At 42.5% G+C, this 20,105-nt stretch overlaps 1 long non-coding RNA gene across 1 annotated transcript in view; it reads right to left on the reverse strand.

The window, feature by feature from the left end:
• Positions 1-20,105, reverse strand: part of LOC126473566 (uncharacterized) — a 62,131-nt gene that overhangs the window by 6,245 nt on the left and 35,781 nt on the right. The gene's annotated exons all lie outside the window — the stretch shown is intronic.

Consider the following 20,105-nt stretch of genomic DNA (forward strand, 5'->3'; position numbering starts at 1 on the left):
CAGATGCACTCCCTGAGCACAATTGTTTAATAAAGATAGTACAATATCACTAATTAAAAAACAGGTAGCAAATACATTACACCATATATGGACCCTGCAGTCGATATTTTCCACATGAAACTCTCATTTCCACAAATAACCTATATCTCAAAAACCAGAGCCAATTTGGAAAAAGTGCAAATATACTCGGAATGAGTATCATAACAATATCCCATTTTCGTTCAAACTTCCCTGGCAACGAAAAAAAAATTTTATTTTGTAGAGCTGTGTTATTCTTGTCAGCAGCCGGCCACTGGTGGTCGAGCGCTTCTGGCGCTACAGTCTGGAACCGCGCGACCGCTACGGTCGCAGGTTCGAATCCTGCCTCGGGCATGGCTGTGTGTGTTGTCCTTAGGTTAGTTAGGTTTAAGTAGTTCTAAGTTCTAGGGGACTTATGACCTCAGCAGTTGAGTCCCATAGTGCTCAGAGCCATTTGAACCATTCTTGTCAGCAACCTGGACACCTTAAGTTATTAAGTTGATTGTGCGATAATTGTCGCACTTGTCAGCTCTTGCAGTCTTCGGAATCAGTATAGTGTCCCAACTAATTGGCTGCTTGTTTCGCCCACTCCATCAAACCTCCAGCAGAGAACCACTCAGCCACACGTACCCCTGCAGTACAGCCTGTTACACAGGTAACATGGCGTAAGAACACTGGTCGCCAAAAGAAACAATCTGACGGCGACTGGAGACCTGCGTCACGCCTTGTCAATGACAATCGGCTTTAAACACGACAGGAACTGCAACAGTCAGTGAATTCAATCATTTTTCAAACGCACTGCATGGAACGGAATTGGATACCTCGTTAAAAGCCGTTTCTGACTGTCGTTCATAAAGCTGCATATCTTCATTGAACCAAATAATACAGAAACGGCCAACGCTGACCTTCCTTTTAATTTTAACTGGGTAGTAGTTAACTGAAGCCCCTGGAGACCGATGGAGCATTTAACGTACGGTGTGCGGGTGAGAAGTAGGAGCCAGAAAAGCTACCATGATCTTTTGAGGACTTCTGCGATGTTTAAGGCGTGTTTTTCGTAACATGGCATGGGTCCAACCAGCCAGGTTACGTGAACACGAAGCGGGCTGTTTATTTCAACGTTCTAGGTAACCAAGTGCTGGACTTTCCTCCCCATATTCATGACGACTATGCACTGGGCACTTCGATCTTGCATGACAGCTACAGCTGTGTTCACAGGATTGCTCGCATACAATCCTGGTTTGAAATATCCTCAGACAGCCTTCCTCAGTCAATTGTTCCGTTAAATCATACCGTCTTAATTAATTTGTATTATCACTTGGAACGGTGAGAGAAACGTAGCAGCCAACATGTCCACAGATTGGTGGCTGTACGTGATCTGATCATCAATTAGCGGCCGCAACAAAATTTCCTGTACCTGTACACACTTGGAGAGTCTCTTCCTGACTAAACTGAGGCCATAATCAAAGTTAACCGAGCAAGTCTGACCACCAAAAGGGAGGATAGTCGTACTGTGCCCATGGCACATTGTACGCTCTTGATATCATCGCCTGTCATCCGAGAACAAGAAATGGACTCCCTGCACCTTCCAGGAACATTGTTTCGAGACCAGCAGGTGGCGGGTTAGGAAACTGCCGACCTATGTGTAAGATTTCGTTAATACCGCAACAAAAACAGCTGCGTTTGGAGTGTTGCCTTCACCGGGCAGTATGGGCTGCTGACGAATAGCATTGTATTGGCCGCGCTGGATTAACCGAGCGGTCTCAGGCGCTGCAGTCATGGACTGTGCGGCTGGTCCCGGCGGAGGTTCGAGTCCTCCCTTGGGCATGGGTGTGTGTGTTTGTCCTTAGGATAATTTAGGTTAAGTAGTGCGTAAGCTTAGGGACTGATGACCATAGCAATTAAGTCCCATAAGATTTCACACACATTTGAACATTTTGAGCATTGTATTGGGTTCAGAGATAAACTGCGCTTCTCCACTTTCCGGTATGACAATTGTCGACTAATATGGTTTGGACCAGGAAAGGGGTCTCATTCTTCTATTGTTTTGGACAGGCACAGTGGTGTCACTCCTAGCGTTATGGTGTGGGGAGTCATCAGATATGACATCAGATCAACGCTAGAGTGATTGAGGGAAATCGGACATCACAACGGTATATCACGGATATCTTGGGTCGTCATGTATTAGCTCTGATGTGACAGCATCGCGATGCCACATTTCAATAGGACACACGGCAAGTCCTCTGTGGTCTGCGTGATGTCGAAGTACTGCCATGCCTAGCAAGATCCGCAAATCGATCCCTGCCGGAACTTGTGACGGACCAACTCAGATGTCTACTCCTTCTCACTGCCATTAGCCAGGAGCTAAAAGACAGTTGTCTGCCAGCATGCCTCAGGAAAAATTACAGTGGCTTTGTGAGAGTGAAATCAGTTTTCCATCTAGGACAGAGAACTTACAACGTCATTTCGAAACATGGGTTATTTATAAATTTGATTCGATTTTGTAATAACTAAAATAAGGTTACATATCCTCACAAACCCTGAAGTTTCATTTAGCTCACAGTGTTTCTCATTCAGGTATCGCACTTCTGAAAAGGTAGTGTTGTGCATTGTCTAAGAAGGAGAAACATCTACGAGTACGTGACAGCGGCGGGATTGTGGCGTGTCGAAGATGTGGTTCACCGTTCTGGGACGTTCCTGCGCTGGCTCGTCAGGCTCCCAGGGCTATCAGGCGAATATGGGATCAGGAGACCGACATTCAACGCAATCCAGGATCCCATCGGCAACACCCTACTAGCACCTGAAAGGGCAAACATATTTCTTGACATACTTGTTCGCTAGACCGTGCAGGATCAGTCACCTCACATACCTTTAGGCATGGAATAGACTTAGAGTTAGTACTCGTGGTCTAGGGGTAGCGTCTTCGATTCATAATCAAAACGTCTTCGGTCCCGGGTTCGATCTCCGCCACTGCCTAAATTTTGATAAATAATCAGCATTGGCGGCCGAAGACTTCCGGCATAAGAAGTCAGCCTCATTCTGCCAACGGCCTTGTCAAAGAGGGCGGAGGAGCGGATAGAGGTTCAGGGCACTCTCCTGTCCTAGGGGTGGGAAATTGCCCCTAAAGGCGGAAGAATCAGCAATGATCAACGACATGGGGATGCAGAAGGCAATGGAAACCACTGCATTAAAGACACGTAACGTGTATCCACAGGACATGTGGCCTGTAATTGAAGAAGTGTCATGATGATCTCTCCATTGGCAAAAGATTCCGGAATAGTCCCCCATTCGGATCTCCGGGAGGGGACTGCCAAGCGGGAGGTTACCATGAGAAAAAGATTGAATAATCAACGAAAGGATAACGTTCTACGAGTCGGGGCGTGGAAGTCAGAAGCTTGAACGTGGTAGGGAAGCTAGAAAATCTGAAAAGGGAAATGCAAAGGCTCAATCTAGATGTAGTAGGGGTCAGTGAAGTGAAGTGGAAGGAAGACAAGGATTTCTGGTCAGATGAGTATCGGGTAATATCAACAGCAGCAGAAAATGGTATAACAGGTGTAGGATTCGTTATGAATAGGAAGGCAGGGCAGAGGGTGTGTTACTGTGAACAGTTCAGTGACCGGGTTGTTCTAATCAGAATCGACAGCAGACCAACACTGACAACGATAGTTCAGGTATACATGCCGACGTCGCAAGCTGAAGATGAACAGATAGAGAAAGTGTATGAGGATATTGAAGGGGTAATGCAGTACGTAAAGGGGGACGAAAATCTAATAGTCATGGGCGACTGGAATGCAGTTGTAGGGGAAAGAGTAGAAGAAAAGGTTACAGGAGAATATGGGCTTGGGACGAGGAATGAAATAGGAGAAAGACTAATTGAGTTCTGTAACAAGTTTCAGCTAGTAATAGCGAATACCCTGTTCAAGTATCACAAGAGGAGGAGGTATACTTGGAAAAGGCCGGGAGATACGGGAAGATTTCAATTAGATTACATCATGGCCAGACAGAGATTCCGAAATCGGATACTGGATTGTAAGGCGTACCCAGGAGCAGATATAGACTCAAATCACAATATAGTAGTGATGAAGAGTAGGCTGAGGTTCAAGATATTAGTCAGGAAGCATCAATACGCAAAGAAGTGGGATACCGAAGTACTAAGGAATGACGAGATACGTTTGAAGTTCTCTAACGCTATAGATACAGCAATAGGGAATAGCGCAGTAGGCAGGAATGTACATCTCTAAAAAGAGCCATCACAGAAGTTGGGAAGGAAAACATAGGTACAAAGAAGGTAGCTGCGAAGAAACCATGGGTAACAGAAGAAATACTTCAGTTGATTGATGAAAGGAGGAAGTACAAACATGTTCCGGGAAAATCAGGAATACAGAAATACAAGTCGCTGAGGAATGAAATAAATAGGAAGTGCAGGGAAGCTAAGACGAAATGGCTGCAGGAAAAATGTGAAGACATCCAAAAAGATATGATTGTCGGAAGGACAGTCTCAGCATACAGGAAAGTCAAAACAACCTTTGGTGGCATTAAAAGCATCGGTGGTAACATTAAGAGTGCAACGGGAATTCCACTGTTAAATGCAGAGGAGAGAGCAGATAGGTGGAAAGAATACATTGAAAGTCTCTATGAGGGTGAAGATTTGTCTGATGTGATAGAAGAAGAAACAGGAGTCGATTTAGAAGAGATAGGGGATCCAGTATTAGAATCGGAATTTAAAAGAGCTTTGGAGGACTTACGGTCAAATAAGGCAGAAGGGATAGATAACATTCCATCAGAATTTCGTGAAAGTAACAGTGCCACGCGGGGAGGCCTTGGTGTACTCTGATTCACTACTTCACCACCACCTTCGCAGTGTCGGACTAGTCGTATATGTACAAACGCAGACAATTTTATTTTGGTCCTCTCGTCGCGGCTTCGCCAGTGAAGTACGACTCCAAGAAATTGCAAGTGCTGTGAGCACGTTACAACTTTTGTACTTAAACATCTGCAGAAGAGTCCACATTTTAATTTTTGGTTCCTGTTTCAGAACATAACTTGTTTAAGTAAACTTTATGTTACGCTTCGCATTTTAACTTTGTCAACCTTATGAACTACAACTTAGTCAACTCTGAAGTAATTTTTGTTGTACACCACTCATTTCAAGAGGACCCAAGTTTTTTTAAGTTATTGATTGTCTTACTATAGAGCCTGTGGCATTACACGTGCAGCATATACTTTGTTTACAAGAAAATGTTTCAGTACAGTTGTAAAACTGCCGGAGCATACCACAGGTTATCACAGGTGAGTGTAGGCTATGGTAGTTTTCCTAGCATCTTTGGTCAGCTAAGATCGTAAGTGCGTTATAAATAGTTAGGCGTGTTGAATATTATTGGGCGTTACCTCATTTCGATCGCTTTGTTTGTACGAGGGCTACCCGGAGTGTAAGGAACAATAGGGCGCGAAATGGAAATAACAGTGAAAATCAAAACTGTTTTACTTGCGACGTCTAGCTACGCCTTCCAGCTACTTCTCTACACAGTCGCCGCTCAGACTTAGACATCAGTTGTAGCGTTGTACCAACTTTTCAATTCCCTCGTTATGGAAGACAGCCGCCAGTGCTTTTCGACAGTTTTCTACTCTGGACTGCAGCTCGTTGTCTGTGTCAGAATATTGCCTCCATAGCCAGCGGTTCATTTGAGCAGAGATGACCTCAGGGGTAGCCAATTACGGGCTGTATTGTGGGCGATCAAAAACTTCCCATGGAAAACGCTGCAGGAGCATCTTCATTGCCCCTGCAGGGTGCGGCGGAGAATTGTCGTGTAGAACGAACCACATGACAGTTATGTTATGTGGAATGCATAGCTTCAGGCGAAATACTTGGCGGGAGACGCTAATTTCTAGCCATCTTTAGGTTCTCACTGTGAGCTCAGAACTGAAAAGAGCGACATGATGCGATCGACGGACGTACTAGACTCAGTGCCGAACGCATCTGTGCAAAGCTTCATCAGATTTTCACTGTATTTTCCATTTAGTGACCGATCGTTCCTTACTTTCCGAATAACCCTCGTATATGGATTAGTGTCTTATTAGATAACCCTAGAAACTGAAACCAATGAACCATGTAGAAACAGAAGATATATGAGAATAAAGGACCACATTACCTACAGAACATTTTTGTTTTACGTAGTTATCCTCCTGTCTGTTTCTTAAAAGTGAACTGTATTTACTGCCAAATTGAAACTGTCAGTATTTAATCTAGGTTTTATTCCAAAATGATTGATTTTTAACGTGAAACAGACGGATGTTGTAGTAAAATAAAAAAAACACAGATTTATTATAAAACGCTAGAAAACGTAATTTTCTCTAAAAAAGTTAAAATTAAAAAAGAAAAAAGAAACTTAAGATAACATCGTATCAAGCATCGCTTCAACACTTCGTAGAGCTTTTAGAAAACATGATTTTGTTATGTATAAATAACTTTGGCATTTATCAATAATAGGAAACTATTGCTTTTGATCATTATGAAGAACCTCCTATTCAGAACAAAATACAAGAACACAGATTTGTTACTTTTGTGCAGGTAAATTGTTCTTGCATCAAAAGCAATTGTTTTGGTTACATAAAATCGCAGGCGATACGAGATCAAGTGATTTTTATTCCTTATAAAATACAGTTTATGTTTGGTAAGGAGAGGGCAGAAACTTAGAGGAAGACAGAGACTGGAATGCATCCAGCAAATAATTGAGGACGCAGGTTGCAAGTGTTACTCTGTGATGAATAGGTTATGTTTCTTTCCATAGCAAAGCTACCAATAATACCGGTTGTCCTACAATTTACTACGTCATTTACATGTTGTACGAATATGACCGGACTGTAGTTTTGGTAGAGCGCAACTCTGCTTTTTAGTGATGCATCTGACATATTTTTGTGTGATGTTTCTGTTGGGAAGAAATATGTCATCCCCGACCTTCACATCGATGGACATACCCGGTGCGTATGTGTGTATGTCTCTTTCTCTCTCTCGGTTCCGAGAACGAATATGGCTAGATTCCCGTCATGGTCATACAGGCCCAGCACCTGGTGTGGTGATATGGGGTGGCGTTAGGTGGGCAACACTACAAACTCTGGCTCTCATACCCTACAGGCCTACGCTTTTGACAGCAGCCGTTACTTTTCTGCCGTGTCAAGGCCGGTGGCCGTGTCCCATCTCCGAGATGCTGTATTTCAACAAACAAGCAGGTTTTCGTTTTGCATATTTTGTCCTGATGAACCTCGATACAGAGAATGCCCGACAGTTGCCCGGGGCAGCAAATTCTCCAGATCTCTCAACCAATGAAAACATTTCGTCATAGTTTGCAGAGTGACCATCGCTCGACAACTACGAATGAGTTAAAGCAGCGTGGAATGACGACACGTACTTGTTTTGATGAAGACATACAAGACGTCTAACGATGAGTACATAATCTCGAAAACGATAAAAGTTCTTCAACAGAAGTATACAAGGGAAATTATTGCCCTCGTTACTCCTTCAAACCCTTTCTACTGCGTCGATAGTTTGATCGAAAGCTATTTAAAGCCATGCTGAAACGATATGTGTGAGATGCTAGAAAGTATGACTTTGGGATGTATTTTTGTGGTAAATCCGTCTCTTAATGGTGAGATCTCTAATTTTCGGGTAAAGAAAATTCTCATTACCAATTTCTGGGGAGCCATTCCCTCCTTTATACTATCCTTATCTGCATTAACAATGTCTAAGGAAAGACGCATCTGATTATGATTAACTCCATTATGTTGACTTCTTTAAATTTATTAAACAATATTTGTTTCTGAGATGCTGTTCTGAGTTACAAACACTGTTTTCAGGGGTGAAGTAAGGAGGGTAAAGTTTCAAGCGTAGTACGAACAGTAAAGTCCCTTACCCCATATGTTACTCTTGGAAGTGGAACGCCCTTTCATTTCTCAGATCAGATCAAAACACAGATGTGAAATTCATTCAAAAACACGACATCGACACTTGAAAAATTGTTATGCTTTTGCTTAGCATCGCTTACTTGATAATTACCCTTCTTCATGTCGATGACGAATTGCTTCAACACTTCTTACGGCGTGATACTTTGTGGTTTGATATCACAGAGGTCAAGGTCTAGTTTATATTTCTTCTTTTCTCTTTGACTCCATATACATCGCATCGCCATGTCAAAGCATGTGACGTTTCAGATATTATGGTTTAAAGTTTTTGTAATAAGTAATGGGTCTTTCAGAATGGATTGCAACGCATTTTTAGTGTCGTTACAACTTACCTGACTGTGGACTGAACTACATATTTATGTATTGTGTGTGATGGAGACCACAGGCTATCAAATTGTCTTGGGCACCAGTCACCAATCGTGAGACGATGAAGTTGTAGCAGTTAGGTTGTAGATATTTAAATGTGTTTTCATGTTCTTAGGTTTTATTTCTAGGCGAAATATACTGTTTGAAGCGGGTATTTTAGTTTTGTTTCTTGTGGTTAGGTGTTTATCACACATGAGTGTAATAGTGAACGTAATATTTGAGACCTGTTGTATTAGGTTATTTAAAGGTTAGCTATCAAGGGTCTTGAGAGGAGGGCCTTCTCAGCTTTTGAAGATAGGTTGTCACAAAACTGTGTGGTTCACGCACAGTTGCAGTGGGTCTGTGGATAATCTGTACCAGGTTACTTTCACTTCTACCGTTAGGTTGTTACATATGCTCTAACATTCTGCGTGGTGTCTGTTTGTTCTAAGTCGTGTCTCCCTACCACTTTCGCGCAACGACGCTCTGAGTGTGTTTTTTAGGGAACTGATTAGTTTGAACGCGGGACCTGTTGCTGGGAAGGAGACGCCAGACCACACATGACATGTAGAGTTCAGTGAGACTAGCGATGATATAATCGAATACTTAATGATTTCAGCGTCAGCTCCACTGCACTCCCTGTAAAAAGAATCATAATACTAACCTAATTTAGTGGAAGGGGTTCAAGGCTTTCCTATTTTTAGTTAGCTGGTAAAATAAGGTCGAAAAAGCAGTTAAGTTTACCATTGGAAATTTTATTCTACTCACAAAACATTGTTTATAAATTGCACTATTGATAAAAGGAAATGTTTTAATACAGGATGGTAAAAACCAACTGCGTTCAACAAAAATGTGAACTAATATTCCCTGAATGGGTTTCCAAGTTCTACAATGGATCGAAGGATGACCTATGCCATATCACATCTATAATCTAGGTTTAAATTAAGTTTCACAAAAGAGAAAACTATCAAAATGGTCTACAGTGACCCTCAATTACCTTTAATTACTTATCTAACTTGTCGTAAATTATAGTGGCTGATGTGGCTTCTCAATAACTATATAACAGAAAAATCATCGCGTTTCGGATTTTTACTGCAAGTGGCAAATGTGAACACCATGAGCTTTAATTGACGATCGACACTAGTATTACGCAAAAATAGGGTGTAACAGATGAGACTTCTGCAGTTCTGAGTGAAGGTTTATGCGCTCTCATGGGGCGTTTCGTGGGTTCATTGCCTTGTCGTTGGTCAGGCAGCGTCAGGGGGGGTGTGGGGGGAGGGGGGGGGGGGCGGGCGGTGCAGCTCCACACATCTCGCCGTCTTGGAAGCAACTCGCCTAACTTCTCTTTACTACAATTTACCGAAGTTGGTTTTAAAAAGGCTACCTGGCTGCCGGATTTGCTATCATGTCAGGGTGTTGGATTTGCCTGACCCCTTACAATACCTTTGGCATACGTCTTTAAATATTAACGAACATTTTTAGTTGGATTATGTCTGATATTTGGGCCCCTTTGTTAAATTTATACAGTGGTACATTGTAATGTTTTAATGATTTGTTGTGAAAGGAGAGAAAATTGCCTTTTAAACGTCAATGGCTTTGCATATGACAGCCATATGTTTTGTGACTGTGATTCAGCTTTATTTTGTGTTCATGTTTTGTAAGCTTATATATTTCTGGACTATAGAAGAAAAAATAGGTATTGATATATGTGCTCTATTGGTACGTTGTAGAATATTACGTTAAGGTTACTTTAAATAATACATTAGAGTCTCATAATTTTATGTGTCCGTTGTTTCATAGTTGTTTGGTTTCCTAATACTGTCGTTGTGTTTTTGTTCTATGGCAAATAGGGCCTGAAGATGGTGGTAATGTGCCGCCGAAACTAGTCGTGTGATAAAATAAATACCTTGTAAAGATACAGCTGTGATTGTACTTCCTCTCATTTTTTTTCTATTTGCGGTGCTCGCTTCAAACATCGGCCTCGATCACTGGAAAGGCATATCACTCGCTCACAAACTCGGTGTACCTGACCGTGAGTAAAACTGTTGTGAGAAATCCAGGAGATTTAGAATTGGTGGGTGATAAAAAGTTGGAACGAATATTTTCAAAAGTTTTCTGCCATTCGTATCCTCAGGTCAAACTGCATCTTTCTTTATTAATTTGTAGTAGATTAGGTGACGAAAGGCTGCGTCCGACAAAGAAGCGACAGTAAAACCCAGCAAATCTTAAATATGGCTTCAACTGTTTTCGGCTTGCAACAAGAGAGTTCTCAATTGTCTTCATCTCCTGTGGGTTGGGTCCAATGCCTTTTCGACCAATTACATGCCCGAAATACCTTATTTGCTCGTTTCGAAACCATTACTTCGTTAACTTTGCGGTAACTTTAGCTCTCATAAATGTACTGAGGACGCAATATAAGATGTCGAGATGTTAATTCCACGGCGCTGAACCAATTAAACTAACACTGACATTGGCAGTTAACACATTTAAGTAGTTCCGGCCCTAAAAAGGTGGCAGAGGATACATTCGGAGCAAATGGCTTTCTCTTTAATTGGTAGCTCCAACCAGTATGTATAAACGCAGTGTTTTTCGGCTTTCTGGCTGCAGTAAAAGTTGCCAATAACTGCTTGTGATGCCTGAACTGCTCAGATATTTGGTGCTTTTAGATAACAGTAGTGTCTGTCCTAAATTCTCGGGATGATACCTTTGTGGAAGCCTGGTAAGCTTGATTGTTCGGAGATCCAAAACAGTTCTGACAGTTCCGTTTTGCTTCATTTCTGCGTGAATGGGACTTTTGTGCTCCCTCTCTAATCGCTCCGTGATTCCCATTTCCAGCAATCACAGTACCTCTCTGTCGATGGCAGGATTCTCGGCTGATGGCATAGTGTAAAATTTTATACGAAGTGCCTCATGAGGCTTTATTTTTATTTTGCAAAGACATCCTATTACTAGTCTGGTGTGGGTGACACTGCAATCTCTCTCTCAACTCTTCCTTTTGAAGCTCAGCGAGTTGTGTTACTTAGTTTTGCCTGAATATCTGTAGCAGCGTCATTCACGACATCCCGCATCTTCACGTAGTCATCTTCTCCTCGAAACTGTTGGATTGCAGCTCCACTTTCTTCTTTCGTACTAATAAAAAGAGGAAAGGAGCCCAAAATTAGACCTCGGGCTAGGTATCATGTCGAATATCTAACAGGCTTTTTGAGCGGATGACCTCCTCTAATGCGTTCTTCACTATAAGTATATAGTGAAGTCACAGGTGTTGAATTTAGATATGAAGGATAGCCTCTTCGTCATCTACATAATACAGCAATACTGTTCTCAGTGACTATTTAGGTTTGCAGATAACGACTTTTTTAAAATGTTTCTTAGTGTACTATAATTGCAATTTCCTTTGTTGTAGTTCCTCTTAGTAGGGTTCTCAGAAAACATCTAAAAAATTTGCAAGGAAATGCTGTAGCCTACTTAGTGGGTTTTTAGGTTTTCATGTGTCACCACACACATACACCCTGAGCTGTGAATCGCATATTATACTTAACGTTTCACGTTAACTTAGAGCTGAACGTCACCTTGTTTCATGTACCTTAAACTGGATTACGCAAGGACTACTGAGTTTGCTATGAACCTTTGTGTACCTACGTCGTATATTCTTTCTTGCATTCACGGACATTATGTCACGCAATTACTCGTCATTCTTGAGACTGCATTCATATTATATGTAACTTTTATTATGGTATCAGCGAAGTTTTTCACCACTAGCATAGCATTACCTTGGTTTCGAGATTTTAATGTATTTTCCCTTTAGAACGGTGGTTGATTCTCCAAAATGATACGTGAAAATCTGGCTACGCATCATGTTGTACATCTAACAGGCATTTCTGCGCAGATCCTGTAATGCGTTCAGCACTGTAAGTATGTATTTGAGTTGAATTTATGTAATTTAGGATAGCCTCTTCGTCATCTACATAACGCGCTACACGTGGGGGTCTAAATTGAGCAATCTCGTCGTCAACTGGGTTTCTTTTGTGCAAGCACATAGTCAGTAAATGATACTATGCGATTACTATGTGTGGTATCTGACGTTGCACATACACAGGATTTTGAAATACGACTTTGGTTGCAGCCTTAACGACGTGTTATTTCTTTCAACCTAGTGCTTTGTCTCTACATGATTTCGTATGCTCTTTCTGTATCTAGAAAATTTTTTGGCTTTTACCTGCTACAAAAATTGTGAAACTGTCCACCAGTTACGATATTTCATTAAAATTACGGATTTACATTTGCAACTGGCGATCACATGAATACACAAATGGCCTCTAGCAGCGCTAAATGTCAACCTGTTGTCCAATAAATTTCGCCGCGTGTCAGTTCAGCGGCGATCTTGTATCAGTGGTGTACTTTGTGACTTGTGAAAATGGACGGATGCATTTGAGGAAACATTTTATAAATAATGGTTTTAACTCTCACATGCGAATACATCTTACGTCAGTTATCCACTTAATTAAGATACTGAGTACATTTATGGCTCTTTGGCTCCTGCAGTAACTTTTACCTGGGTATGTTTAATAATAGCTCTATTATACACTCCTGGAAATTGAAATAAGAACACCGTGAATTCATTGTCCCAGGAAGGGGAAACTTTATTGACACATTCCTGGGGTCAGATACATCACATGATCACACTGACAGAACCACAGGCACATAGACACAGGCAACAGAGCATGCACAATGTCGGCACTAGTACAGTGTATATCCACCTTTCGCAGCAATGCAGGCTGCTATTCTCCCATGGAGACGATCGTAGAGATGCTGGATGTAGTCCTGTGGAACGGCTTGCCATTCCATTTCCACCTGGCGCCTCAGTTGGACCAGCGTTCGTGCTGGACGTGCAGACCGCGTGAGACGACGCTTCATCCAGTCCCAAACATGCTCAATGGGGGACAGATCCGGAGGTCTTGCTGGCCAGGGTAGTTGACTTACACCTTCTAGAGCACGTTGGGTGGCACGGGATACATGCGGACGTGCATTGTCCTGTTGGAACAGCAAGCTCCCTTGCCGGTCTAGGAATGGTAGAACGATGGGTTCGATGACGGTTTGGATGTACCGTGCACTATTTAGTGTCCCCTCGACGATCACCAGTGGTGTACGGCCAGTGTAGGAGATCGCTCCCCACACCATGATGCCGGGTGTTGGCCCTGTGTGCCTCGGTCGTATGCAGTCCTGATTGTGGCGCTCACCTGCACGGCGCCAAACACGCATACGACCATCATTGGCACCAAGGCAGAAGCGACTCTCATCGCTGAAGACGACACGTCTCCATTCGTCCCTCCATTCACGCCTGTCGCGACACCACTGGAGGCGGGCTGCACGATGTTGGGGCGTGAGCGGAAGACGGCCTAACGGTGTGCGGGACCGTAGCCCAGCTTCATGGAGACGGTTGCGAATGGTCCTCGCGGCATGCTACCAGTGTTAAAGACTGCGATGGAGCTCCGTATGCCACGGCAAACTGGCTGACACTGACGGCGGCGGTGCACAAATGCTGCGCAGCTAGCGCCATTCGACGGCCAACACCGCGGTTCCTGGTGTGTCCGCTGTGCCGTGCGTGTGATCATTGCTTGTACAGCCCTCTCGCAGTGTCCGGAGCAAGTATGGTGGGTCTGACACACCGGTGTCAATGTGTCCTTTTTTCCATTTCCAGGAGTGTATTTATGACACAGTATGTTATTTTCCATAATTTGATATTTCACACTTGTGCACACTATTCACAGATCCGATTTTGGTAACTCTGTTCCCCGAAACCGGACAAAATAAATAAATGTTTTACAAATGCAGTCTTTGCTGGGAAGCTGTCTTCCTTCAAGTGATAATTATGTTTATTACCTGCTTTATCTGCATTATAAACATGCTGCCACTCTCGTTCTTCAGTGACGTTTAAAAATGTCGCTCTTGCCACTGGATTAACAGTTCTAAATTGTGTGTAATTATATTTAACATGTGTGAATGCACAAATTATTTTTAGCATTACTGTGGTTCATGGTGTGGGTTCCTGTAGTCATGTCCTAGTTCATGAACCACGGGCAACGTATGAGTGGCCAGGTAAGTGGTCCCGACAGTCGGGATACCAGTTACTTTGGAATAAGGCTGGGCATCTCGGACATATTCTGAGTCGTGGTCACCTTTGTGCTCATACGGCAAAGACTACCAAATCCACCGGCTAGTCCCTCAACCGTTAGGGGTAAAACCCAATGGGACTCGGGGCAAGTAAGGCTAGCAACCTGCTTCCCCGGTACTTTAAATATGATGCTGTCAACAATCAGAGCAAAATGCCTCGGACCTTTGGAGGTGACGGAGTCCCACCTCTAACTGACAAACCAGGGACTCCTAAGATGGGACTTGGCAAACAAATGGTAATGAGAGGGGGAGCTATTAATATTAATGGGGGCTACTCTGGGAAGAAGGTAGAGCTGGCAGAGGCTGCAAGTAAGATGGGGCTGGACGTTTTAGCTGTTAGTGACATTCGGGTAAGGGGTGAGAAAGAAGAGGAAGTGGGAGAATACAAGGTCTACATGTCAGGAGTCAAAGCAGGAATAGAGCAATGGGGTGTAGGGCTTTACATCAGGAAAGAAATGGCACCCAGCGTAGTTGCAATAAGGCATGTAAACGAACGACTGATGTAGATAGATTTGACAGTGTCTAGCAAGAAAATTAGGATTGTGTCAGTATATTCGCATTGTGAAGGGACAAATCAAGATAAAATGGATAGTTTTTATGACACAATCAGTGATGTAGTTGTTAGAGTAAAGGACAAGGACAGTGTTCTGCTCACGGGTGATTTTAATGCCAGGATTGGAAATCGAACAGAAGGGTATGAAAAGGTTATGGGTAAATTTGGAGAGGATATGGAGGCCAACAGGAACGGGAAACAACTCTTGGATTTCTGTGCCAGTATGGGCTTAGTAATCAGAAACTCCTTTTTTAAACATAAGAACATTCACCGGTATACTTGGGAAGGCAGGGGAACCAGATCTGTCATTGACTACATAATAACAGATCAGGAATTCCGGAAGGTTGTGAGGGACACACGTGTATTCAGGGGATTCTTTGATGACACTGATCATTATTTAATCTGCAGTGAAATTGGGATTGTGAGGCCGAAAGTGCAGGAGGTCAGGTCCACATGTAGGAGGATAAGGAAATCAGGCACAAGTACATAACAGCGATCTCAGAAAGGTACCAGTTAGTTGAATGTAGCCAATTACAGTCATTGGAAAAGGAATGGACAAGGTACAGGGACACAGTACTAGTAGTGGCTAAAGAATGTCTGGGAACAGTAGTATGTAAAAGTAGGATGAAGCAAACAGCTTGGTGGAATGACACAGTCAAGGCAGCCTGTAAAAGGAAAAAGAAGGCGTATCAAAAATGGCTACATACCAGAACTCAGGTAGACAGAGAAAGTTATGTTGAAGAAAGAAACAAAGCCAAACAGATAATTGCAGCATCCAAGAAGAAATCTTGGGAAGACTTTGGAAACAGGTTGGAGACTATGGGTCAAGCTGCTAGAAAACCATTCTGGAGTGTATTTAGCAGTATTCTAAAGGGAGGTAAGAAGGAAATGACAAGTATTTTGGACAGGTCAGGAAAACTGATGGTGAATCCTATGGATGCCTTGGGCAGATGGAGGGAATATTTTGAAGAGTTGCTCAACGTAGGTGAAAATACGATCAGTAACGTTTCAGATTTCGAGGTAGAATGGGATAGGAATGATGATGGAAATAGGATCACATTTGAGAAGTGGAGAAAATGGTCAATAGATTGCAGTGCAATAAAGCAGCTGGGGTGGATGAAATTAGGTCGGAACTCATCAAATACAGTGGAATGTCAGGTCTTAAATGGCTACACATGATAATTGAAATGGCCTGGGAGTCGGGACAGGTTCCATCAGACTGGACAAAAGCAGTAATCACACCAATCTTTAAACATGGAAACAGAAATGTTTGTAACAACTACAGAGGTATCTCTTTAATCAGCGTTGTGGGTAAAATCTTCTCAGGTATTGTTGATAGGAAAATGCGAGTATTAGTTGAGGACCAATTGGTTGAAAATCAGTGTGGGTTTAGGCCTCTTAGAGGTTGTCAGGACCAGATATTTAGCTTACGGCAAATAATGGAGAAGTGTTATGAGTGGAACAGGGAATTGTATCTATGCTTTATGGATCTAGAAAAGGCATATGACCGGGTTCCCAGGAGTAAGTTATTGTCTGTTCTACGAGATTATGGAATAGGAGGCAAACTTTTGCAAGCAATTAAAGGTCTTTACATGGATAGTCAGGCAGCAGTTAGAGTTGACGGTAAATTGAGTTCATGGTTCAGAGTAGTTTCAGGGGTAAGACAAGGCTGCAACCTGTCTCCACTGTTGTTCATATTATTTATGGATCATATATTGAAAACAATAGACTGGCTGGGTGAGATTAAGACATGTGAACACAAAATAAGCAGTCTTGCATATGCGGATGACTTAGTTGTGATGGCAGATTCGATTGAAAGCTTGCAAAGTAATATTTCAGAGCTAGATCAGAAATGTAATGACTATGGTATGAAGATTAGCGTCTCCAAAACGAAACTAATGTCGGTGGGAAGGAAATATAAACGGATTGAGTGCCAAATAGAAGGAACAAAGTGAGAACAGGTGGATGGTTTCAAGTACTTAGGATGCATATTTTCACAGGATGGCAACATAGTGAAAGAATTGGAAGCGAGGTGTAGCAAAGCTAATGCAGTGAGCGCTCAGCTACGATCTACTTTCTTCTGCAAGAAGTAAGTCAGCACCAAGACTAAGTTATCTGTGCACCGTTCAATCTTTCGACCAACTTTGTTTTGTGGGAGCGAAAGCTGGGTGGATTCAGGTTACCTTATCAACAAGGTTGAGGTTACGGATATGAAAGCAGCTAGGATGATTGCAGGTACTAGTAGATGGGAACAGTGGCAGGAGGGTGTCCACAATGAGGAAGTCAAAGAAAAACTGGGAATGAACTCTATAGATGTAGCAGTCAGGGCGAACAGGCTTAGATGGTGGGGTCATGTTGCACGCATGGGAGAAGCAAGGTTACCCAAGAGACTCATGGATTCAGCAGTAGAGGGTAGGAGGAGTGGGGGCAGACCAAGGAGAAGGTACCTGGATTCGGTTAAGAATGATTTTTAAGTAATAGGTTTAACGTCAGAAGAGGCACCAATGTTAGCACTGAATAGGGGATCATGGAGGAATTTTATAAGGGGGCTATGCTCCAGACTGAACGCTGAAAGGCATAATCAGTCTTAAATGATGATGATGATGATTAAAAGGACTTTGTGCATCATGGCCTGAGAGGCCATTTACCCTTTTGATAACGGAATGGTACTTTATTAATGAAGATTGAAATGTTGCCTATAGGTGCACGCTGGTTTGGGAAGAGTGCAGTCTGCATCAGGTGATGCGAATTTAGATCTTTCAACATTTTTTTCTTGCACGATCACTTATAAAATTAATGTTAAAGTCATCACATACGACTAATTTTCGATACTTTCTATAAAGTAAATATGAATTCTCTTTACCTTGAACAGACATGTCCTATAAACAGAATTAGAGTATCTATAGATAATTATAATTAAAAGTTTAGTTTCTCTAATCTGAACTGCTTCTACTCAACATTCAGTGGCCTGTTCAGTGAAGTTCTTTGATACGCCAGTAGACTGACTGGATATGTAGTTAATAAGATCAATTTGCAATTTCTCGATAGGGGATACGTACACGTTTTGTGTATCTTACATCTTGCTGTAATTGTCAACACAGATACATGATGCAGATTCATACACTCCTGTATCGTGAGTCGTATTGCAGCTGGGTTTTTTATATGAAAGATGACCTGTTTTGGGTTGGTTGAGTTTGTGGCAGATCTAGTTGCGGAGATCGATTTCCCTGCCTGTGGATCTGATTTCTGCAATCCTATAATGATAATCTCTTTTAGATACTCAAGGAAATCCTTCTTCGCACAGAATCTGGAAGGAAGCTTGGATTTAACGTCCCATCGACATCAAGGTCGTTAGAGACGGAGCACAAGCACCTACTGTGTCAAGAATGGGGAAGGAAATCGGCAGTGCCCTTTCAAACGAACAATCCCGGAATTTGCCTGGAGCGATTTAGGGATAATTCTGGATACTTCGATAATTCTGGATGGCCGGAAGCGGTTTTGAACCGTCGTCCTTGTGAATGTATCGCAGAATCTCTTGGCGTTGACAGAACGGATAGTGGGGATATATTTTCCAAGCGTGACTGTAAAGACTAATATTCTTGTTTTCTAGCTTCCTGTATTGGGTTAGGTTTAGGCTTCTTTATTCGTCGGCTGTCGATATGGGTGCTGATGTTTTTGCAGGCTTGCATGATGTCAGGGTAACGTCACAGGAACTTTTTACAGGCTGTTTTTATTGCTTCCGCTTTAAGTACCCCTTTCTCAAATGTAATGTTGAGAATGACTGTGCTGAACGCGCGCAGAAAAATTTCCTTTTGATTGCATTTCTGCTGTTCTGGATCATGGGGCTTCATAATTTTGTCAATGCACTTATCTTTTCAGTTTTGGTCTTAATGTTGGCAGCAGCAAATTGATCACCGCTGCAGTTTCCACACTTTGGGGTCTCTGTTTTCAAAACCATTTTGCAATTAGAAACATTAGGTGTGGTCCACTGCATTTTCCACATCTGGATCCATTTCGGCAGTTTTCCAAGGTGTGTTGGAAACTGTTGCACCTTCTACATTGCGTTCTTTAAGGGAGTTGTGTTTTACGTGGTCCTGGCTTGTGAAGCACACGGTGAATTCCTAAATGGTGAGCAAGTACCTCGTTAATTGTTTGTTCGTGGTTCGAGAAAACTTAAATTTATTAACAGTTCTTGGTGCACGAAATGATACGCACTGCCTGGTTGATGTGGTATCCATGATATCACGGCGAACGTCACAACGCTGATGGAGTCAGCGTGGTGTTTCTCTTCTGCCCGTAATTTGCCGTACGGCTTTGGGTGCTCTTGTGGTTGCTTTCTGTCGGTACGTAATACCAATGGTGGTGTTTCGAAGTCTGACTGGTGTTGGTGATTTTTGATATTGTTTCTTCAGAATGTTAGTTCCACAACTTGGTTTACTAGAATGAATTGTTTTAGTGCAGTCTACAGTGATTTGACAGTTTCTTTGACGTCTAGGATTTCTGTAATGATTATTCTTGGTTAGTTCTTTATTGTAAGCTTAGTTATAGAGCCATCAGATGTGTTCCAATATCGTCTGGATCTAACCACTTCAAAGCCTTCATCACGTGAGTCGGAGACTCCAGTAGTGGATAGTTGTTCGCTTCGATGTTCTTCACAGTTTTCAGTTTGAGTTTTCGACTACTTCATTTTGGTTTGGGTTGCTGGAGATTTGGTGATAATGGAGTTTGTTGCGTCGCTTTGGTGTTTCGAACATTTTTGTTGCATGTTGAGCACAGAACGGTCTAAATTTCCTATAACCTCGGACACTTGGCCCTGAGGTATGAGTCTTAGCGTCCACAGATATGGGCTGGTTCACTCTTGCAACCCCTCCCGAAGGACAACTGTCCAGCCCCGTGATTCGCAAAGGAAACTTTGCCACAGACCAAAGCATATTTCAAACCTTCGTAGCACCCCTACATCAGACTTTTTTCCTAGATGCCAAAAGCGAACACACGCATTACATACAACACATATTAGATTATTATGCAAGTAATCACTTACAACGGTTGACATTTTCCTTCAAAA

Source organism: Schistocerca serialis, chromosome 4 (genome assembly GCF_023864345.2).
Source record: "Schistocerca serialis cubense isolate TAMUIC-IGC-003099 chromosome 4, iqSchSeri2.2, whole genome shotgun sequence".
In the NCBI taxonomy this organism is placed as follows: Eukaryota; Metazoa; Arthropoda; class Insecta; order Orthoptera; family Acrididae; genus Schistocerca; species Schistocerca serialis.